The sequence below is a fragment of the Cygnus olor genome, chromosome 1 (assembly GCF_009769625.2).
Source record: "Cygnus olor isolate bCygOlo1 chromosome 1, bCygOlo1.pri.v2, whole genome shotgun sequence".
NCBI lineage: Eukaryota > Metazoa > Chordata > Aves > Anseriformes > Anatidae > Cygnus > Cygnus olor.
The window spans coordinates 89,269,951-89,294,158 of NC_049169.1; the positions used below are offsets into that span (position 1 = coordinate 89,269,951).

General features: G+C 38.8%; 1 long non-coding RNA gene across 2 annotated transcripts; it reads right to left on the minus strand.

The window, feature by feature from the left end:
- Positions 1 to 4,312: 4,312 nt before the first annotated feature.
- Positions 4,313 to 19,627, minus strand: LOC121075283. 2 transcript variants are annotated; one of them, XR_005822849.1, is made up of 5 exons: positions 19,551 to 19,627; positions 18,223 to 18,300; positions 11,123 to 11,321; positions 10,026 to 10,175; positions 4,313 to 6,797 (listed from the first exon to the last, which is right to left on the minus strand). It is a non-coding gene; the product is annotated as an uncharacterized LOC121075283 (long non-coding RNA). The 2 variants fall into 2 exon arrangements; XR_005822848.1 differs by lacking the exon at positions 4,313 to 6,797 and adding an exon at positions 8,329 to 9,756.
- Between the last annotated feature and the right edge of the window lie 4,581 nt (positions 19,628 to 24,208).

Here is a 24,208-nt window from a genome sequence, read left to right on the forward strand (position 1 = left end):
GAAAATGTAAGGAACTACTATAAATAGCATGCATACTGATTCTGCGTAAGTCTGTTGTTTGCATAAAACTGAATAAAATTCCCCTCCTATTAAAAAAATAAAAAAAATTAGAAGCTTGTTTCTGGCAGAAGTCCATTTCATTTATTTCTCCTCTCCTCCCTTCATGCCACTTAAGGCTTGTTTTATTGTTCTGAAAAATAAACTGCTTTTTGGATAGGACCTTCTGGTCCTGTCCAAAAAAACTCTTTTGTGTGAATAAGTATCAAATACCAGAAAAATATTCTTACACAGCTTTATGAATGACAAAACTTTTAAAGAAAAAATAAACGAACAAAGGTTTTTTCTGAAGGTTTTTTGTTATCTCTTTATGAAAAATCTGGACCATTCCTTTCAGCAATCTTTACACAAACAATTGCAAATATATCTTTGTTCCTCTTATGCATGCTTATTTGGGAGAAAACCTTCTAGTTCTTTCTTCTTCCACTTATACCTAAGTTGATGATGGAGTTTTAAGAGCAGAAAAGGATAAATAAATTGCAAATATTTTATTTTGGAAAAAATATTTTAGAACATGCAACACTTCTGTAGGAAATACATACTTTTTATGCAAAATTATGCTATTTGAAAGTACACCCAGTACTGGACTCAGAGTCATTACTGGGGCAGAAAGGAGCTTAGCTCCCTATCTCTTCTGGCCTATGCTGTGGGGGAAGAAGTGCTGTTTTCAAGCCTTTTGAAATCCTTGCCTGTAAGGACTGGCATAGGAGTAATAGTAGATGCTTCTCATACACAGTGAGTTAAAATCATCTGAAAATAGATTCTCCAGCTGCACCACCTTCTGCCTCTCACTAGGACTTTTTCTTCTCTTGTTAAAGACCTCAGCTGCTCTGCCAACCTCCCAACTTCCCCAGTTCAGAACTATACCTTGGTGGGGATGGGACACAAGGTAATTTTTAATCTTTCTATAAAATGACTGTTTTCCAATGTAAATAAGGAAAAGCTGAAGTTTTATCCTAGTGTAATTACACATTCTCTGAGCATTGAATCTAGATTTTACAAAGTAAAAGACCTTTGTTTTCAAATATAAAGATTTAGCTTCGACTTCCAAGGTTTGGTTTCTGCAAGTCAATAATATTTAGACCTGTTGCCTTTGGGAAAGGGAAACCCAACCAAGGACATAAAGCCAGTGTGTGAGCAGCCACAGGGAGATTAATTTGCACTGAAGCCGCAATATTTGTTCAGAAATGAAGGGGCTCAGACTATGAGACGAAGGGGAAGAGCGGTTGAAAGAAATTAGTCACTCATTCTGTATCTTGCTTTAGAAACAACCCAACCACATGCCTGAGCGACCTTACTTATTTGCTGCATTAACTCTTTTAAGCAATCAGCTATTGCAGTCCCCTGACCTGCCCTGACTACTCTATTAAGTCCAAGGCAATCTCCTAGTAAGACAGTGTGTAGCTCGTGAACTGTCACCTTGAGCACTTTACCGCATGAATGAAAACTTCACTAGGAAATCCTGCTCCTTCTATATCCATATCCAGTCATCATCTATTCATTCTCTGTCAAAATTTATTTTGCATTTGCAAATTTTTATTGTAAACTCCTAGATTGGTTTAGGAATCTCTGGGGACTCATTTATACTCCACAGTGCATTGTGGGGCTTTTCTTCATTACGTTTTAAAAAGATCCAATCCCCAGAGAGTAAGGTCACAAGACCCACTAACTATTGTGTTTAGTAACACAAAGACAACATTCTGTTCTTATAAAATTCAGCAAAGCTTTAGTCAGGGAGATTTACATACCTAAATCCCTTGGCAATAGAATCCATCAGCCCCTGGAATTATGAGAGATGAACAAGGGCATGGGTTTATCAGGGCATGCTACATCCTTTTTGCCCTGACAGACTCGCTCTGTAACAGTTTAATTTTAGCTGTTTGTTAGAAAGCATGAAGAGTGCATCAGTCACATACCAGTTAAACCACAGCTGAAGAGCAACATAGAAAAGTTGTTCATTCATGCCATGGAAGGCTAAAAGTGGCTTTCTGTAAGCCCTGCTATTCTGAGGCGTTTAGCACTGAAGATTTGGTACTATTTTGTACCATTTTAAGGATAAAAATGAGGCTGTGAATTCCTAAATATTTTAAGTATCAAATTAAGTTTTTCTTAAGATTACCCTTTTCAAAGATTTTACACCAAAATATTTTCTAAAATGTTGGTTACAAAAAAGCTATTACGGATTTTCCAAATTACTTTAAGATTTTAGCACTGAATGTTGTTAGAAATGTTTCTCCTGTGCTCCCATAACAATTACTGAAACAGCGACTTAGGAAATGGACTAACTGCCCAAACACAGGGCTTGTTTCACAATTTTCAACTCACTTCATTGCTACTTTAAATAACTATCAGAAAGGTGTTTTGTTGTTATTGTTGTTTTAAGAGGTAGTTTCTTTTCTCAACAACATACTTGAATTCCCATGCCATAATTCTGCTTAGTGGTTTAATACAGATATAAGTAAAAGTTCTACAACTGATCTTTAAGCACTGACCAAAGGTTTTACTGTTTTAAGATGAACATTCTTGCTAATAATGTAGCTTTATATTTCATTTCACAAATCATTCTTAACCTTTTGTGTTAATATCTTGAAAAATGCTTTTCATGGTATAAATACTTTTTTGGATCAGATTATGGATTAGGAATTGCTGTCTCAGCTCTATGTAGAGACTGAGTGACTATTAAACTGAAGTCCGCCACTCTGTTGTTAACTATTCCTGTTTTGTCAGAAATCTAGAAATTAATTCTCTTATCTAAACAAAATTTAGACTAGCAGACTACTACATGAGTAAATGAAAAGAGACTCATGTCCTGAACAGCTCAATAGCCAGTCAAACCAAAGCAGAAATATACCACAAAAAAAGAATTCAAAGTTATGCTTCAGATTTCAAAATGACCACCACACACAAACGGCCACCCAGAGATTGAGATGTCTGGCTGCAGAAGTCTCTCTACATATGAAGCTTAACAAACCACTTTTATCTTGATATGAATTAGTTGTTTATCTAAGTGAATGAGATACAGGTGCTTTGAAAATGTTAGTGTTATCGTAGAGATGTGAAAAAGAGCTGTGGGGAGGTGGACAGACATCCTAATTTAATGCAGCAAGTAAATATCAGCCAAGAACTCCAGGTTGTGGACAGTACCTTTTCACAGATCAGAAGCCTTATCAGAAGCCCCAAGTAGCTTTTCAAGCAGGTAAGTATACAAGAATACCAGTTCTTCCTGCAGATTTTAATCAGAAAGGACTTCTCTCCCATTTCCCTGCAGCCCCATGTGGTCCCTCTTAGCTATTGGTTTACCTTAGCTCTGCAGAAAGGTAGTTGGAATACTTCAGAACCAAGCAGTACTCCAGAACTTGTCCTCCATGCACTCGTTTGCTTCACTAGGTCTGCCTAGGAGACCCAACATATACCCAAAATCTCTAGAAATCTTGTAAAATTCTATAGTGGGGCATACAGGAAATGGTTAAAAATAACTTGTGGTTTCAACATGTTCCAAGCTCCATGAAGATTTCATGCTTTGATTTTCAGAGACCACATGTAGAATTAGAGAATAAATGATGTTTCTCTATGTTTAGTCCTTTCCTTTATGTACCAGCATAAATGTACGCATTTTCTTTATAAATAGACTCCCCCTTTAATAGCAACACACTGAAGGTTTTTGCATGCAGAGACTATACCAGCCTGCGGAAGACCATCCCGCTGTTTTAATGCTGAAAGCAGACAGATGGTTTGTCTAAATGATATGATATTCAAGGAGCACTAGTAAGTTGCCCTGAGACTGTCAGTCCTTAATGTTACCTGAAGGTGAACCTGGGAAGTTTGTTGGAAAAAGGAGAAGCAGTCTTGCTGCTTCTACATGAAGTCATTGAGACCAGCTCAGCTCTGCCAGTCCACAATGTATTACCAAATAAAAGCAGAGCCAGCGTAAGATATGACAGACCTGAGAGTAGCAGCAATGAACTTCTGGTCATCCTGACATCCAGACTGTTAGCTCAGTTTTCCCAGTACTGGAAATGATAGCTGCAATATTTGGCTGACAGTCACACCTCCATTCCTGGCATTTTGATGGAACTCAGGGGAAATGGCAACATGTAATGATGCAGCCAGTAGGCCCAACATAGCCAATGCTTAAAATAGCTTTTTATGGCAGGAAATCAATGCAAAGCTGCATCTTATGCATTGAACAACATCTCTTTTCATGAACCTTTTTCATTTCAGGGAAATAACCTCATTGATGTCTATGTACCAACATTAATGACGTTCCTATGACAATGAAAGCTCACAAATGGATTAAAGGCAACAAAGAGGCAATAAGCAACAAATAGTGAAAGAACAAAGGAAGACAAGCAGAGTTTAAATACAACTGTCATAGGTTTGCTTGGCTGAGGGATCTGTGATCCAAAAATACTTTGACAAGGTGAATAATTAATAGAGAAAAATTTTGCATTTTAGAATTTATAGTGACAAGACATGGCTAGCACTCAGAATGTAGCTATTATCCAGAAACTGGACCTGCAGAGCATACTTTGGAGGTGTGAATGCTAAGCATAACAGTAACACCTTTCCTGATCACTACAGGAGAAACGGAATATTTGTGTCTCAAGCAAGTTAAACACGGGAGTGAGTAATGATGCATCTTTTTTTCCTCCCAACTAGACAAAATTATCTGTTTTAAAATAAGATTTTAAGAGTCAGAGAACTTTATGTATGGAAATGTTCAAATAGAGTAAGGAGCATTCCTCTACCTCCTTTGACCTTATTTAATTCAAATAGGGGGGAAAAAAAAGTAATCCCCTCATACTCTTCACATGAAGTCTGTCTTCAATTCAGTGAGGTTTGATTTTTTCATTTCTGCAGATCCCTAAACCTTTTCTAGGGGAAACAAGAACCTGTATGTAGTGAGGCTAGGAAAGTGATTGTATTTTGCTAAGTTCCTTACTACTAGAAAAAGTCCACATATCCAAAGGGTTAACTATGCCTGATTGAAAAGACATTGGTGTGAAGTACACATCTTTAATCCAGAATGCTTAAAGTTTAAGCACTAATTATTCTAGACATTTGCAGTAGAATCTTCTGAACATTTGCTAGTAATAAAATCAGGGTGGGCAGGGGGAGGGTGTAGATCTCTAACAACCCTGGTTACAGCCAGCTACATGTAATAAAGTATTTAATTAAGTAGTGCAAGTGTTCTCTGAGCTCTTATGGGATGGGAAGGTGGGGAGAGTGGGATTACAACTCTCAGCACTAAGTCAACATGCACCATTATAGGCACATATGGTGCAAGAGGAATTCAGAAGTTTAAACATCTGAGGCCAGATCACCCCTGCTGCTATAAAAGTTATCCCTTTAAAGAATAGGAGTAAAGGTCGTAGTGCCTTCTGCCAAATATGAAAATGAGAACTAGAGACAGGAAACAGTGTTCAGATAAAAACAGGTTTGAAGGTCTGTAACATCTGCTTTGGGTCTTCCATTGGTCCAAGCGCTGCACACAAGTCCTGTTTTGACCAATTCAGGTATAGTAGAGGCTCACATTTTAACAGGTACCAAAACAACCGTGCAACAGCTGATGAGAAACTGTCTTTGCTATATGGCATAATGCAACAGATTGTATTTGTAAGAGTGAATTACTGGATGTTAATATACTTATAGCTGCCCCACTCACATTTTGTTAGGCTATGAAATATAATGAATTAAAATTCTTATCTCTATATAATAAAAAAAATATTAGAACTAATTTCTCAACAACAACTCTGTCAAACAGAACCAAGAAACAGGACAGAGTCCAGCTCTGCATCTCCATCTGGAATCACAGAACAGTCTACTTGGCTACATGCAATGAACACTGTCTACTAGGGCAGGATGAAAAACGAGATTCACAGTCAAAACTACCTAGCCTAAAATTAAGAAGGGATTCTGTACTAAAAAAGTTCTAGATGTGACACTTCTCATGGTCAGTATGTTTCTGCAAACATACTGCATTTGTTCTACTATTAAATCAACTGTTGCAAGCATCTTGATGAAGAAAAACACAAGAAAATCAGAGTATTGCAATGCTTATATTGAGGGCCAGATGATGAAAACTGAAGAATTAGGAGAGACGCTACAAACATCTTGGAAGTGTTATAACCTTTCTACCCAGTTCATAGTATCAACTTAATGACATGGTAGCATTTCTGCTGCATAATATAGCTTTCAGTAGTTTGTCAGCTATGTGAAAATTTGTGTGACCAAGTGTGTATTTAGTGTATTCACTGTGAGATCTGAAACCTAGGAAAAAAGATTGCCCCTATGGTTAAACAAATTTTGTACAAGATGAAAAAAGCCAAGCATTTTTTTTCAGCTCATCATCTACTGAATGGTATAAGTAATACATTCAAAGTTAATAGAGAGTCAGAGAGATCTGCATTGTGTGCACAAGACCCAGATGAACACATGCATGCTGCTTTTAGCTGGTGTCAGAGGACCAATGATTGTATCAGGTGAAGAGCTCTTTCCTTTAGACAAGATTTCTTGATCCTCCAACAGAGATACGTGGATTCCTTAACTTACACACTGCAAACCAGGAAGGAGATCAACTAGATCTCAAGAAATCTTAACAAAACCTTCTTTCCAAATCAGTCTTGAGCAGGGTAGGATTTCCCACATTTTTTCTCAAGGACAATGGATTTAGGAAGTGAACCAGCCTCAATTTTCAACTTACAGAAGCAAACTGTTGACTTTCAGGTGTACCTCACTCACTGAAATAAATGAGAAAAATAATAGGTAGAAATAAAAAAGTAAACCACACACACAACAACAAAAAAACACAACTATCTTCTGCTAGAAACTTTTTCTTTGCTTCTCTTGTTGCTATAGAGGTTAAACATCTCACACTTTCTGCACCACATTTGACCTATGAATAAATGAATAAAGTTTATTTTTATGAGCAAATTCCTTAACTTTTGAAACAAATAGTCTTATAATCACTCATACACCTGGGAAAATGGAGGAAATTATGATAGTCTTTACATATGGTATTGAGGCTATGATACATTTGCTGTAAGATGACAAATTACTACTTTCAGATTTTGCATACTAGTAACAGTTGCTTACTTAATATCTGCAAGTATTGTAATAGTGACAAACAATTCTGCTAAATTTGACAATATAACATTGCAATTAACCACTGTATAACTGGCAAATGCAGCAAGCATAGATGAGTATAAGTTTTCCAATCAAAACTGTACCTGAAAATATTTATTCTTTTGATCAACAAAACTAGTCTAGAAAGCAGTGAAGTTAGCCCTGGGTTTACTCTGGTACTGATACAGTCATTTTATGAATACTATGTTTGGTCTATTTACTGATGCTGTGGCTAGTTTTGTGAAGCACACACTATGCTCATACTGTTTAATCCTAATGGGGTCACTGAAAGTGCAAGCAGCAATACGTGCAACAGCTCCTCAAATCAGAGCATCTTGGTACACACTTGAAAGACAAAAGGAAGAACTGTTAACATAATATATCTTGCTTCCAGTGTTGTTTCCAGCCAGCTGTCATTCCTGCAACTTGTTTCCAGTTTCCTCATTTTGCTGTACTAGCAGCAGCTAAGGGATGAAAGGGATCCCTACATTATTTAAAAGTCTTCTCAAAAGAAGTAGGGGAGATAAGGGAACAGAATAGGACCTGTATTAAACCTCAAGGGGTCTCCAGGTACCTGGTAAGACACCAACAGCAGTTCACACAGGCAGTTTGACCAACACTGTAAACCACATGGAAAAGAAACGATAGGAAATCACCAAGTGGTAAACTATGGAGAAAAGCAGGCATAAAGACCATTCCCTCTTTTGAAGTGCATCTGCTTCTTTATGGTTTGGTTCTAAATAAAAGTCTTGCTTTAAGAAGGTGATTTAGTATTTAGTTATTATGAATATTGTGTTTCCAGGGGGAATAAGCTAGAGCCAACAAAGCTGACTTAGTGCTGCTGAGGCAGCTGTGATGAATCACAGGAGACTGGTGGGAACAGTGTGATTCAGCTGGGAGGTGATGGATGCCTGTGGTTATTTATTCTGGAGGGTACCAGGGTGAGCTGGAAGTGCAGTTATCCCTGTAACTGCAACAAATCCTCTGACTAATCAAGTTTGTATTTTAAGTCAAGTGATGTTGAGAAGCCAATGGATTTTGTACCCCTCTCCCTTTTCTGTACTCTTGTTTAAAAAATAAATTGACAAGTGTAAATATATTTAGCATTTAAGTAACAAAACACTACCACAAACAAGGCATCTAATAACTAAAGCAATTAAATCAGTACACAATAGGTAAAGTACCCAGCCATCTGAAACATTACCTTTCTTTCTAATGTTAATATGAAAAAAATTTGAAAACAGGTAAACTTCATCACTTAAATATATTTCCATGCCAAATATCAGCTATTTAAACTCTCCTGGCTTCTGTTTTGGCAACATTTCTGGTAACCTATTACTTTTCAACCTCAAGAGTATGAAGCTGAGTTTGAGAAGCTCTGGCTGCTGACGTTGTTTAGTTACTACATTCAAAAATAATTGAAGTCTAATGCCTACTATAACAGAGAAAGCAAGTCAACTTTTCAAAGGCTCATGTGAACACCACATGAAGTAGAACAAAATGGGAGGGAATTGTGATTAACAGAGTTCACGTAAATAAATAGAAAAAAACTTGCTTATTTCATGGAAGGGAAGAGAGCTCTATCAGAACTCCATGCTTCAGCAGCACACAGAAGCTTAGAGAAATCCAGATAAAATCACAATACTTCACATCTAGCTATAGCTGAAAGTATTGCCCCTTAAGCATCTATTTAATGTCTTGAAGCCGTGCTTAGATTGTGCTCCTGAAGACAGAATTAAGTAAATGCAGTGGTGGAGAGCAGTGGTCACAACCAACATTTTTTAGACCACCTTGTATCACTGAGCTGTTACAAATGGCAGAACATAGCTGTCACTGTTAATAACATGTTAATTCATGCACTACAGGAGTGTTCTCACATGCACAGCTCACTCGCACAATCACACAAAGCCATGCAGGCATCCCCAGCCAGCATCATGGCATAGAGGTTTGGACATCAGGACACCACCAGAGCCAAAGCAATGTCTGACTTCATCTTCTTCACTACTTGCTTTCCCTTATGCTGCCCTTAGCACCTCTGCAGAGAATCTAAAGGAGGGTGATGTTTTGAGATACTGCATGCATTTTAAATTTATTCAAACTTAAAACATACAAAACAATCTTTATTTAAAATCGAAATATTTCCTAAAACATACCAAATCAATGTTGTTTGTTTCATTCCCATTGAGAAGCAAGCAGAAAAAAAAACAGGGAAAAAACACTGCTTGTTTCTGAGAGGCAGAAGAATTCCAGTCTTCTCCTCTGTCTGCGTCACTGTTTACCCCAGGCTTAGCAGGGTAAGAGCATAATCTCATTCAATCCTCCATATAGCTGTTTGGAGATTTGTGATTTTTTTTTTAAAAAAGAGGATAATGCAGGGAGATAAGTTACATGTGTCCAATGCCATATAGCAAGTTGTTGCTGATTAGTGATCTTCTGTAATGGTAATGCAGCACAGTCTTTGGGGGATTGCAATTGATCTCTTCTGAAGATATACTGTGTGCCCCTTCATTGACCCAGCCTCTGAGACTGCAGAGTGCACTAGCAGTGAAGAATGAGAACACAACTTCGAAGGCACTTTAAAAAGCAATGGTAAGAATTCAGGTTATATTAAGAAAATTTTCAGTTAGCTCTATTTTGTTTACTCACATTTAGAAGCATTGCAATTTTGTATCAGTGCTACTTTAGTTAACGATTAGTAGCAAGAACAATTTAAAATAAACACATCTGGGTCATTTACACCCTGAGAATCACAGCAACCACACGCTTTGACACTGCTTGTTCAGTTGCATTGGTAATATGGATTCTTTCCAAGAAGTCATAGAAATGTGTAAAACAAGACTGACCTTTGACATTCCTCACAGAAGTTTGTTTGAACTGATCTTAAGAGTTTTAGCAATGGGAATTCTGCACATTTCCTAGGCATTCCTTTTCACTGCTTACTTAGGCAAAGAGATTTCTACATCACAAATGGTGATTACAGTTGCCATAGATGCCTAGGGATTAAGAATGTACAGATTGTCCTCTGTTAGGCCTAAGCAAGTGACATCAACACCACAGATGAACTCAACGTGGAGGGAAGAGGCATGTTCTCAGTACTGCAGTAAACAAGTACAGAGAACTCCCTTTTTGGTCCTGTGGCTCTGATGGATTCCCTTAGCTCAAATCAAATCCAATGATACCAAGTGCTTTAAACTGGTAAATGCTTTTTTTTAAGAATAGATCATGTTCCTAATCCAAGAGCCTCAGCCAAAAAAAACAACACATCACAAGGAATTATCCCTAGATTTCACCTGTAATTTACACATGTATGAGTATCAGGTGCTAGTTTACAGGCCCATGGAGTCTTCCCAAAGTAACTACTGTCCTACTGGTGGTAAGCCACTGTTGCTTCAAGCTTCACCTTCACAGCTTCAGCACAGCAGTTGGATGTCAATGAAATGTTCAGAAGATGAGAAACAGTGGTAATATAACACAGAATTTATTAATATAAGTTAAAGAAGCAGGGCCTACTGTTTACAAACCTTTCTATAATCTCTTGAGAAGCTCCTTGTACCTATTTAAAATATTATCTGACAGCCTAATTTTCTATAGTCAGGTCCCAATTCAAACAGCATTACCCCATTTTACTAAGCACTTAAATGTTTTCTTGATTGAGGATGGACTCCTGAAACATTAAGAATCAAGAACTTTAAAAAAAATATTTGGGTCCAAGAGGCTGAAGAGCTTTCAGGGCCCTGACTATTAATTTATTGTACTTATTTTTGATTAAAATCCTTCATAATAAGCTAAGCTGTATATTCTTACCGTAGTTGACTAGCTCAGACATATGGAAATTCACTAAAGATAGCTTTTTGCTAAATCTTTCTTTAACCTCGTAACTGCAGTTCCTGAGAAAGTATATTTTGTGAGTGATTTTGACACAGAAGGAGGTATTACATACATTGTTCTGTTGTAACTCCAAATATCTGCTCCTCCATAGGTGCCACTCATGTAAAGAGCATTGTGTGTTCTGTTGCAAATGAAGACAGGCAAAAACAGGCACAGATCTATATGCAGAGATGTAGTTGGCCAACTCACACTCAAGCGCAGTTCCAGCACTGAAGGGTTTTATGTTGATGACTGCTGTGCAGCCAACCCACCTGTCAAGATACAGAGAGAAGTTACTTAAAATAAAGAATGCCTGGTGTAAATCAAATATCTATGAAAGGAGGCCTTAATCTCCTGCCTCCAGCTCCACAAGGCACTGTGACAGTTAATTTCAGACTTATTTACTGAGTTCCTTTCACCTTTTTTTCCCTTCATTAATTTGCTGAGGAAAGCTAAAAGGGTGGGTAGGAGACTGTTGTCCAAAGAACAGATGTTCTTGCAAGTACTGCTGCTTCTGATAGCCTTCCCCTTTACCTTCCTAGTTAAATGAAACATTCCCTCACACATATGCACACATACTATGCACAAAAAACTGTCTGTAGAAGAGAGCAGTTGTGTCACTCTTTGTATTATTTAGCACTAGGATGGGTTTAACATTTTACCAGCTGCATTTTAGACCAACTGATTGGTCTTAACCTCTCTGGCCCTTCCTGATCTTTGGAGATTTCACTGTGGGTACAGATGCAAAGACCGCATGAGGAAAAACTCTTTAATCAGGTAGCTTGTTTGCTTGGCTGTAGCTGTTTGGGACAGGTCAGGAAGATTTTGACAGAAACTAGGTGTGTGAACATATAAGGGCACATTTCTATCCATTTCAGGGATCTGGCTATTAGCCACTTTTTTTTGGCATTGTCCATGGGTTTTATACTTAGTTGTCTTCCCTCTGTCCCCATCTTAGATTAAGAAGTGTTCAAAGTCCAAAGGGAAAGAGTGGTTGGAAACAAAACAGTCATGTGGGGGACTGTGAAGAATAATATTACTGTGAAGCTGCAATAATAAAAAGAGACCCATGATGATCATTACCCAGCAGCTAAGAAAGCATTGGGAAAAGGGAAACATCATTCAGCTGCAAACAGCAGCTGAACGTCCACTCAGGTGGCTGGAAAGTCAGCAGGGTTTGGGGAGGAATCAGGCATGCCTTTGCTATTAGAAAGCTTCACATCCTCAGCACTGACAGGAGTAACACATCCGAAGGTGCAGAAAGTCTGTTTAGTTCCCTTTTCTGATGCTGACCATAGGCTCAGTACAGAGAACATTTAGCTGTTACCCCCACGTACTTGCTGACTGATACAGGATGCTGTCTCCCACAGCAATAAAGGAAATGATAGCCTCCCATATACATTCAAATAATGTTAATAAAATAAGAAGTACGTAATAATAACCAGAGCCATATGAAATGTGTACTTCATGAACAAAAATTAAACTAGAGAAATGGATAAGCAGGAAAGGTCAAGGCTCATAAACTGAACATAATCTCCTGTGCTTTATGCCTCCCTCCCCACAAGCAAATTAAATTTTAATGATTTTTGGAAGCTCTTGCTACTAAATACTGTTTCCAACTTCCGTACGAATGACAGCATAACCTTAAGGCCAGTGAGAGCAGCCAAAGCCCACATGCTTTACCATGAAAGGTGTTAGACTTTTCCCCTAATGAGCACAACATAAAACACAACAATCCTGACAGGGTGGTGTGAGTAAGTGTAATTGAAAGCTTTGGACAGAGCTGGGGAGATCCCAGATCTCCACTGCTCCAATGAGGACAATACAGTGAAAACCATTGCTGGAGAAGACCACAAGGGTGCTGAGCTCTCTTTGCAAAAAAAAAATAAATCAATGCCCACACCAACTGTAAGACATGGAGAAATCAGGTTTCAGTATTCAAAGGTAATTTATGAATATATGGTAGCAACTGCAAGTCATTGCTTTGAAACACATGTATATCATTTTATTTTATTTTTCAACTTTATCTAGTCAAGTATTGACATGCATATGTCATGTTCTGAACACTGTTCAGCACCCTTAAGTTATGATGACAGAAGAAGCTTAAGACGTAAAAGTTCTAAGATAGTAGTTCTGTTTCAGGCAAAGATTTATGGCCTTCATACAGCCATCAAGCAATTACAGGCATCAAGTTAGAAAGTGATGTAAGCCAACAACAGCATGAAATTAATGTGGGCCCTAGCAAGGCAAGACTTGACAGGCTGATGTAGCGAGACTAGAGTAAAGAAAAGGAACTCCACCTGCAATACAGTACATGATGAGGAACTGTGCGACCTCAAGCCAGCTGCTTGTCCTACTACACTTCAATCAAACCATAGATGACTCCTTACACTTAGCAAATATCTCACCTGTGTTCGTCCTAACTGCTATGTGTATGACAATCAAAATTTAGAGCAGATTTTGAAATGGTTGCTCATTGAGTAACTGAATAATGGTGTACAAACTAATTTTTTGATTCGTATGTTTGTACAAAGTTTGATTGTTTCCACACAGAATTGACACAAAAAATACAAATTAAGAGTAGTTCATGGTAGTAATTTTTAACTATCTTCAGACAAAATGAAACCTTAAGAGCATGAGTTAGAGTGTTCTTAAATGCATTCTACACTGATTCAGATATACTATGAGTTTACTCAGGAAAGGGACAGTGGTTTTCTTTTTAATGCATTCTGAACATACAAAATACATTCGTGTTAGAATATAAAGTGTCCAACTACAATCAAAACATTACTTTCCTCTTAAATTTGTTATTTCTGTTTTCCACCTGCAGATCACCATTCATTTAAAAAAAATCCATGATGGGCAATGGTTTTACAGATGAAAAAACTTGAATCGGATCCCCTCAGTTCAGAGTATTCTCAGCCAGAACTTGTTCACAGCTCTTCCTACTCCGATTGTCAGACACACAGGGAATTAATGTTCGGTTTTGTAATTTGTGGTGTTTAGAAGGATGGGAAATGTGGCTGGCAAAAAACAAGAGAGGAAGCGAAGATATATAAATACAAAAAGCAAGCCTTTTCTGATGTGAGACTACGGTGATGACAATTGCAGAACAAGCCTCTCTTTTACAGAAATCGGATCATCTTGAGGTCATTATCACACTTGCAAGAACCCCAAGCATCGCTGACTTTGCACAGCTTTTGTGCTTGCCCATCTGTCAATGCTTCCTCATACGCCAGTGGAATGAAGGCAATAGAAACTGGCAGTGTAATTAACAGGGCCGCTATCTCAGGAGGTGCCCCCTTTTGTAGAGTGCAGCTCTAATGTATTCTTTAGAGGCACACAGTACATCCAGGAACACTCCCATGCTTCCAGAAATTGTGGTTCACTGCTTCAGCCCACACTGTATACTTACTGAGTTAGAGACACCTTTTTATCCCCCCCACCCCCCCCAAGAGATTTTTTTTTTGAAGGACCAATTACCATTCAGCTCTCCAGCCTAAACACAGACTAATGGCACATTCTAATAAACCCACAAAATAAATAAGGGTTTCCATTGTAAACTACAGAAACCATGTGTCAGAAGCTTCTGTACCTGCTGTTTCCAACTACTTATGCAGGCAGTGGAAATACTACACCTCTTTGTACATGCTCCTATCTGTTAGTTCCTCTTGAAAACATTTACCTGCACAAGTTGTAGGGGAGCCCGGAAACCACACGCATGCAAACCATTCCTGCTTTTCAGAGAACTTGATCTTATCAGAGTTCAGGAGGCTGCAGCTACTCCCTATGCTCACTTCTTCCAGTGAGATGGAAAATAATCCAAATTCATTTCAGCAGGCTAGTTTACAGTTTTGCATCCTGAGCAGAATCCTCCAGCTTCTTGACTTGTGCTTGGCCACAACCATTTAATTATAGCTGTAACAGCCCTTGCTACAGCTACAGTTGTAACAGTAATTATAGCTGCAACATCCCCCTCTGATGCCTTGCTCCTCTCTCATCACACCTACCATAGAAATTTCTTATGGTTTGAGACAAGGCTACTCAAAGTACTAATTATTATGTTTTCTGCTGGCTTACTTGAAATAGTCCAAGTGGTGCCAAGAGAATACGTGTCATCTAATGAGCAAGCACTCTGCAAGATGAGAAAATATTTTGAGTGCTGTGCAGAAGAGAAATTATCCAAATTCAATCCCCCTTTTTTCAGAATCTTTGACTTGCTCTTGATCTACATAGCTCATATTCAATGAGATCATTAGATTCTGAGAAATAAATTTCTCTGCATTAGTTTCTTGTCTTGCAACTCTGTCACTTGCAGCTTTTGCTACTGTTCTGAGCTGGAGCTACAGACCGTGACTTTCTTTTGGACTGCACAATGCTTTGTTATGCAAAGATAAATGTATATCTCTGTGAATTTGAACTCTGGATTTTGCAGAGCGTTTCTGAGGTATCTTCCCACTCTATCAGTGCATTGCAAGCCTCAGTATCATACAGCTAAAGGTAGGCACCAAATTCAGATTTTATCCTGAGGACAAGATGCTGGTTTTCTTGAGGAGGAATGGTCCTGCATCTTTCATTGTTGCTTGTGGTTTTGCAGAGAAATACTTTATAACACACACCAAGATATATTCAGATTAGACATATTATGGGGATAATTGCTTTTGATTCATTACTTGACCATAATTTATATTTCAGATCAAGGAAGGAAATTTATTGGTATTGTAGAATATTTTACTTACATAAAGCTGCTAATAACTGACTGGAGAGAGAGAGAGACCTGAAGAGCCTCTCCAGACTAAAATCCATGGAAGGATGAAATACACATCAGTGCTGTGAAGGTATGATTGACCCTTTGACTTTCCTGTGGACAAGTAGTATGCCCACTCCAGATTAAGCAGAATAAAGCAAGGGGAAAAACAAAAACAACAACAACAAAAAGGCCTACACTAGGGTAATGCAGATATAACACAGGAGAGATTATAAACCTGAACCAGGTAAATCATTGTAAAACACCAGTGAGCATTGTTCAAGTTTCTGAAGAAAAAATCCCACAGGAACTATTTCTACTTCACTTTATAAAAATGACATGCTGTACTCCCTACTCTACATAGAATTAGAAGATTTATATAGAATATAGAAAATTATGCTGTAAAAATAATCATTATCTTAATAGTCAACTGAGTTCAGTCTTACATGTCTAATTCACTCCATTAATACTCTGCTTTTGTTTTTAAGAAAGCTGGTATCTTTTTTTATTTCTATTGCATGAAGGCAGCACAATTATGTTTCAATCCTTCATTTAGCAGTACTCATCACATAGGGTAAGAGGAGCCACTGCATAAATGAAACTATTCACAGGCCAGCTATTCATTTCACCAGAATTTCACAGTACTGAAATGATGTCCTTTTCTCTTAATTTAACATTTACATTAAATGTCTACCTTCAGACAGCTAAATTTCATGTCCCTATATTATCAAGAGATAGACCCAAACTTCAGTCTCCTAAACTACTCCCAGAAGACGATTTTGTATTGGAGCTTCATTTTCTGAAGTACTTGTATAAGTTCCATATATGAGGATTTGCAGCATCAGTGTTAGAAAATATTTCAAATAAAATGTATGAGATTATCTTTTAGGATTATTTACAGGTACCAAGTTTGATATTAAATCTAGATTGAGACTTATGATTTATTCAATTTTACAGTCATCTAGCACCAATGCAACTAAAACAAATATAGAAGCTCAGGACTTGAGTCCTGAAGAATTGTAGAATATAGACTTAACTTGTCCTTTAAAATTTTCATCTTTACACAACTCACCTAAATATTTATTATAGGTCATTGCAGCATACTGGCCACATAAATAAACTAAAGATGAAGTTTGTTAGCTGTTATGCAAATTGTACTGATTACATCTACCCTGACGTAAGTCTCAACTAATTCTTTTCTGTACTGAATGGTCCAGCCAGGTTCTTACCATGCATGATTATTTCAAAATTTTGGTACATTTGTTGTTTTTTGTTTTGACAGGGTGGAGAGGGAAGTTGTCTTCAAACAGTTTTTACTTACAGAATGGACAGTTATAAGCTAATAGCACTGGCTGTATTTTAAGAGCATGAAGGGATCATAAAATACTAAAATACCTGGAGATATTTACCTCAGCGTGATTTGAAAGAGAGGAGGTTAGGAATTGGACTCAGTTTAATGTAGAGATGGATAACTCTTCCAGTTGAGGCTAGGGAAAGCAAAGCAATTCAATGCTCATCCATATGGAGAATCACGCTGACAGTTTTGTGAACAGCCGCAGTGAAAGCAGAAATAAGGTGTGCTCCCACATTGCCTTTGGCATGGTCCCCTGACTGCCCCATCTCTGTGTTTTCCCTATTAAATTATACTTGTCTGGGCTGTTTCTATTATAGCTCTCTATAGTGCTTCCAATTTTCACAGGGTAAGATTACTTATCCATGGCCTTTCTTTCTTGCACAGATGTCTAAACCTATATATGCCTGTTGTATACCTATTGGGCCCTTCTTGTGAAGGCCTAATCTATCTGCCACTGGCAATCTGCAGAACAGCTGTGAAAGGCAAGAGCCATCCTGCTAAATGTGACCAACACCAGCTATCTGGTGCCAGGGGTGACATTTAATTTCTGGATTAATGAACAGGTCAATGACTTTATTTTTACTTGTATGAAAATTCACTCTTTTGTGGATTTTGCAGCATGTGTCTGATCTAGCATGAGCTGCCATGTGGCCAGCTGGAAAAAAGGATGGGTGTTACTTACAGCACTGATAGCTGCCCTGTACCTTTAAAAACTGACCATTAAAGGAATACCATAAATGTCAGTCAAGGCCTAATTAGTGTCTATAAAGGTACTTCCTGGCAATAATTGATTTCTTAATCCAGATTCCAATCTGCTCTGCTGATATTCTTTAATGACTTTCTGAAGTCAGTGATAACAAATTGGATAAGAAAAGATGTTTTTGTCAATCTGGAGGATTCACAGGAGACACAAAGACTGAGTTAACATGACACTGTTGCCAAGAGTGACTGAGCAAACAGTGTTTGCAATTACAATTCACTCCCCTAACTCAGTTTCCAGCAAAGCAGCAGCACTTTAACTTTAATTATGGCTGCCCCAGAGTAAAGGTGGGGAAAAATTGCTTTCCATTACCTATTCATTCTTTTGTCTTCCATGCTCCTCAGCAATCTTGATCATGTAATTAAACTCCAAAGGCTATTTGCTAACAACCTGTGGTCAAAACATAACAGAAGATGATAACAATGCTCCAACTGGGTTCCCTCCTTCCCACAGGGCTGGTTCCTGCCAAATTGTTTCCTTTGCAGAAATCACCGTATGCCATAACCAGATCATTTGGAAGTGGGGTGTTGTATAGGTAGCTGGCAAGGCATAGCTCCTATAATTGCTTAGAGATATATTGCATTAACAGCCCATGTTTTCCCTATGCCTTCCACTCAGACAGAAGAAAGAGTAAATTCAGCCATTGCAATGGCTGGCAAGCATTCGTGCCTGATCCTGATCTTCAGCAGAAAACTGAAATTGAGCCTTAAGAGTGAAGGTCCCAGTAGATTCTAACTTGAGTGAAAGTAGTGTATAAGATGGAGAAAAAGCTCTGTACAAGAAGGGAAATACCACTGAAAAAAAATTAGGTTACAAAGATTTGAGCATCTAAGTCACAAAAAAAAAAGCATTCAAAGAATCATTACACATTGCTTTCTGGATTATATCTACACGCTGTAATACACAGACATATAAACTGACTTTTCTTCTATCATTAAATAACAAAATAAATAAATAAATAAGACTTCTGATGGACTTTCTATGATGAGGAAAACTTGCTAATTTAAACGGCTAATAAATTGAGACAAGAAGAGCAGTCCTTCTGTTTGAACAGCCTTCTACCCTCTACTTCTCTGTCTTGTTAACAAGCCTTGGAAACAATAACACAAGCCATCCAAATGATGAACAAGCATGAAACAGGACCCAGGATGAATGGGAGGACCCCTGGTCCCCAGTCCACCACAGACAACTATGACTCCAGACTGCTTCCCAAGCAAAGTCCACCACAGCCTTTATCATTCAAAAAACTCCACAATTCTATACTATAACTACTTTCATCACCCCTTCTCCCAAAAGGAGATGTTAAAGTGTGAAAAAAACACAGGGAAAAAGTACTTGGAGGATGGTGGTACCCATACTAACAGCACTGGAGTGCAACACTTCCTGAGCAGGAGGCGTGCTCAAGCCATCTTCCTGCTGTCTGCTCTTCACCATAGCCAGCACAGTGCAGGACATTGGGAGGCAGCAGAGGGTTGAGGGTATGCTCAAGCACCCTGAGAGGTATCTGCCTTCCTCTTCTAACCAAGGTTTGGGACAGCAGTCTCCTACTTTTACCACAGCAAGGGCTCACTCTGCTTCTGTTGTGCTCAAGACAAAAAGGACAAGCAAGTCCCATCACCCAGCCAAGCGTCAGCACTTACCACAAGTGAAGCCGAACATAAATGAGACAAAGTCTTCTGGCTGGTACAGATACAACTGTTGCCACTTGAATTAGGTGCAGTCCTGACTAAGAAAAGGGGATTTATAACCTCCTTCCCTTCTTTTATAAGTAACACCTGATGAAGTTGCAGGCAGGTGTGGGGTGTTGGGCGCCAGCTACAGCACAGGTGGGAGAGCTTTGTGAGGCCTGGTCTGTGACAGGCAGAAAGCCAAGTCTCTAAGGTGGCAAAAAGATAAGTCTTGTGCAGAGACCCACAGGGTTTGTGCACGTGCACACCAGGAAAGCACTGAGAACTGCTGGGGTAAATGCTGAGTGTGCAGGAAAGAAGTCCCCCAGGAAGTAGGGGGGATATTTGCTCTCCAGCTTGTGGCTTGCTTGGCCTCACTCAGCAGCTCTGAATTCCTGCTCTTTGAGCACGGTTTCCTTGCTATAGTACTTGGTGCTTTTCCTTTGCCCTAGATGTAGCTTTAAACTTCGGAAGTCCGTGATGCCTCTCAATGAGGTCATTTTAAAGAAAAGACTCATTCCAGGGTTCTGCTGATTCTGGGGATTGGTCATATACAGTTGCCATCAAACCAAAACTGGGTGATTGTAGCAGTGCTGCCCTGACTTCTCCCTGTGGGCAGTGGCTGTGGAGCAGCAGGTGGGCTGGATGTGCCAACCTCACTGTCCCTCTGTCCCCACTCTTAATGCGGGAGAGGAGTGAGCTGAGGTGAGGGTGCAGGATGGCCATTCCTGACCCACCCAGTCAAGAGGTCTCCTTCCCTCCCAGTGTTTCTCCTGGCTCTTCCTTCCACTCAGACGGGAATGGTGGGATGGTTAGGGCACAACCACATCCATCTCACTGACAGATGTGGAGATACTGAAACCAGCTCAGGCACTGCAAGCTTCAGTACTATGGCACCAAGGGCAGTCAGGCTCTGTTTCTCTGACTGCCTAAAATCCATGTCTATGTAATAAAGCTTTTCCTTCAATTCATGAATGCTGTCTTTTGTTCCCAGCAGCTAGGAATGTTTCACAATTCCCACTTCACTGCTTTGCCCATAGTTTTCTTTTGGCTTTACAAGTTAGTGAACCTAATGACAATTAAAGTGCCGGGAATCTCAGTATTTAATTTTCTGGGAAGCCACTTGGTTCTTAGCATATCCTAATCTTGAATTTCAGCTTTCATCCAGGCCTAGACCTTTTCTAAGTACACACAGACAAAAGCTCCAAATTATACTGTGGTCTCGTGATTCTGAGCAAAATGTGCCCTAGGGCTTAGCCTGAGAACATCAACTCATTTTCCTTAGTGACCCAAGACAGATAACTAGCAGCTAGGTTTCCAAAGGTGAAAGGCTGCTGTCACTAAGCCACCGCAGCAACTTAATTGAATGTTTTCTCCCAGCACAAGCAGCAAAGACTGCTTTTACTATTTGTTCTGTGCTGGGATTAGTATGGAGTGTTTGGCTGGCTTAGCTCTGAACAAAAACTGTAAAAGAAAAAAAAATGTTTGCAATTACTTATTGAGTGCCATTCTGACATATCCAAGGGTCATTCGCACAGCTTTCCAGTCACTCTAGGTCAAAACTCATTTCTGTTTTGGTAAATCACACCCAGGGTGGCTTTGTTGCATGTTATGACCTGTCCCAGATCCACAGACCATCAGGCATCTAAATTAAAGAATAAACTACATAGTGCATTTTATTTCTGTTTTCCTGTAGAGCTCTCTCTCTCTCTCTCTCTCCCTCTCTCTCTCCCTCTCTCTCTGATAAAAAGAAAGGTTTCATCTGTAATATTTTGCTTCCCTTAGCTTTCCCTATTTCTAATTTACCACTGAGGTGAGGGAGGAGCTTGGAGAGGGAGTCACTGAGATGTTCATTAATTTCCCAGTAGGGCAATGCAGATCAGCTCACAGCCTGTACATGTAGCACTTGCTTTTCTTCCCCACCCCTTCACACACACTCACTCATAATGGAGATGGAGGAGAGATAATAAGAGAGGGAACAGGCAGCTCTTCACCATTTGTGAAACTAATGAGCCCCTTCATTTGGTCTCATTATAAATGTGCCACCTCTGGCATTGGGCTGTGGTCCTGTTCCTGGCTATACCCACCTCAATTTTGAGGCATTCTGGTGCATTGCTAACATACGCAGCAGCCAAATCCCTTCAGTTTCAGCCCTTTTTTTGTTGTACTATCTGGGACCTTCCCCTCTGCATTGCTCCCCCTCTGAGAGGCACAGAAACCTAGATTGAAAAGTAATGAGACTATTAATTAGAGCATCTCTAAAGGAGGGCTGTCCTGACTGGGTGTTGTCTCTGTCTCGCTCTTTGTTCCAGGCATGTTCTGCAAGACTAATTCTTGTTTACACAGATTAATACAAGAAATGAGTACCTCCAGTTAGAAAAAGTAATAATCTATCAGCCTGAGTAAACAGCCTGATTCTTCCAACAGTGGACAGTCGAGGCTCACACTGAGGAGATGCAATTCTTTGTTTTCCTTGTGCTCCTACAATATTTCAGTAAAAAAGCATCTTTTCTTTTATGAATGTTTGATGTTGAGATAGTTGCTCAGTGTAGCAAAGGGGAGAGACAGAAACATTACATAGGCTGCTTGTCATTTTTTGCTGTTCGCATGCTATCCGGGGTGGGATTCTTGGCTTTTCAGAGGTCTTTCTGAAATGAGTTTGTGGTCTCTTACCAGTTGTGATGAAAAGCAGCCCTGGGTTGAGATTTTTAGTTTTACCACAGGAATAGAGGACTGAATGGATAATGTCTGAACTTCCCTAAATGAACTTCTTTGCTGATAAATGAAAATGTGATTAAAGTACACATAAACAGTGTAATACTAGGTTTGTTTAACTGTCACGGATAAGGAAAATGGTGACAATGTGATACAGGCTGCAACAAACAAACCTCAGGGTGTCTAGGACTCCAAGCAGATGTTTGCAACCTTATCATTAATATTATTATTATTAATCTTTGCTAACTAAATGAAAGTTGATTACACTATTACTGGCTACAAAGTGTCTTAGCAAGAGACAGCTTCTCAGACTGTGAGACTAATAGGAAGCCACAGTGCCCTTAACTAACTGCTCTGACAAGAAAAAAGGTCTTTTAACCTGCATTATCTCAAGTCACATTCTATTCTTTTAATTTTCCTACTAGCAACCAGTAGAGTGAATAAGATTTAGCTGAAGGTTAAAAAGACAATACCTTTCAAACTGCTTTAAAAAAATCCCAATCATGAGAAAACAATACCATGGACAAAATGCTAAAAGATCAACCCTTTTTCTGACGAATCAATAATTTTTCAAGAACTTTTATATAGTGTGTATATATATATATATATATATATATATATATAAGCATACAGCATATACTGAGAAGTTTGTTTTCAAAGAAAAAACAGAAACAGAAAAAAAGATACAAATGTTGAGGTTATTTGCATTAAAATCATGATAGCTAAATCTTTCTGAAACTAGCATGTCAAAATCAAATGGAAAAAATAGCTAGCCAAATGAATAATTTTGTTTAAGATAAATATAAACTCATTTGGTTAAGATTATTTCCTGCATTCACAAATTTACTATATTCACTCAGTAAGAAATGCCTGTGCTTTAATGGAGTCAATCCAAGATTTGTGAAAATCTTTCTGTCTTGTAAAGTGGTACTTGCTGGGTGCTGGATCAAGATAAGCTGGTAGCACTGGCAGGAGAAGCTTCCCTTTCACCTTCATCATACAGCCTGATCTGGCTGGATCTGACCTCCTGGACAAGATGCAGAAGTCCTAACTAAACACTTTTGCCAAACCCTCAGTGCCTAAATTCTCTTTCCTGAAGGAAACTTACAGAAAATCTTAGCACATATAGTTAATTGAAGGTAACCTTCTAGGCTGGGCAAAATCTGAACTTAGGCCAGGATATGGTACTGGAAAAAAAAAATCCTACTTGGTAATGAAGGACAGTGTCTTCTTTTTACCAGTTTGGTGGGGGATAGCCACTCTTTTTCTCCTGGTCCTCTGCAGCACTTAGCACTGCTGGGCACGATATGCTTCTTCTGTCTTGCATACGAGAGATTTTTATTTATTTATTTATTTATTTCCTCAAAGGATGCATCCAAGCATGCAGCTTCCTGCAGTTTACTACTGATCTGTGAGACTGAGGATGAAAGGATCTAATGTCTTTCCTTTAGCCACCTACATATAATGCTTAGGTGTACTAACAGGATAGTACAGACTTACCCAACAAAAATAGCCCAAATACTTGGGTGAGGAAGAGCTGGCAGCTGAACTCAACAGGTTAGAGAAAACATCTGTGAACAGAGAGTAGTAGTTCGCAACATTGCTGGTTACCTCAGCTTTAGAGATCTGATGCATTCCTTTTCGTACAAAGCTTTCACAGAGAAACATCTGAGTGTAGTGCTTTCCAATAAACTCAAATGGCTAGGATGATGACTTGATAATTCATAGCCTTGTGGCTACGAACCTTTTGGCTGAACTACCTTCCTGCAATAAATATATTTGAAAAGTGCTTTCCATTTTTACTGCATCTCTACTGTGAACTAGTACATAACCAAAGAATAAAAGTTGTTTTCCTAAGAATTTAAAGGTGCTCTGAAGGATTTGGTGAAGGGCCTTCCACCTTCATTGGCTTTGAT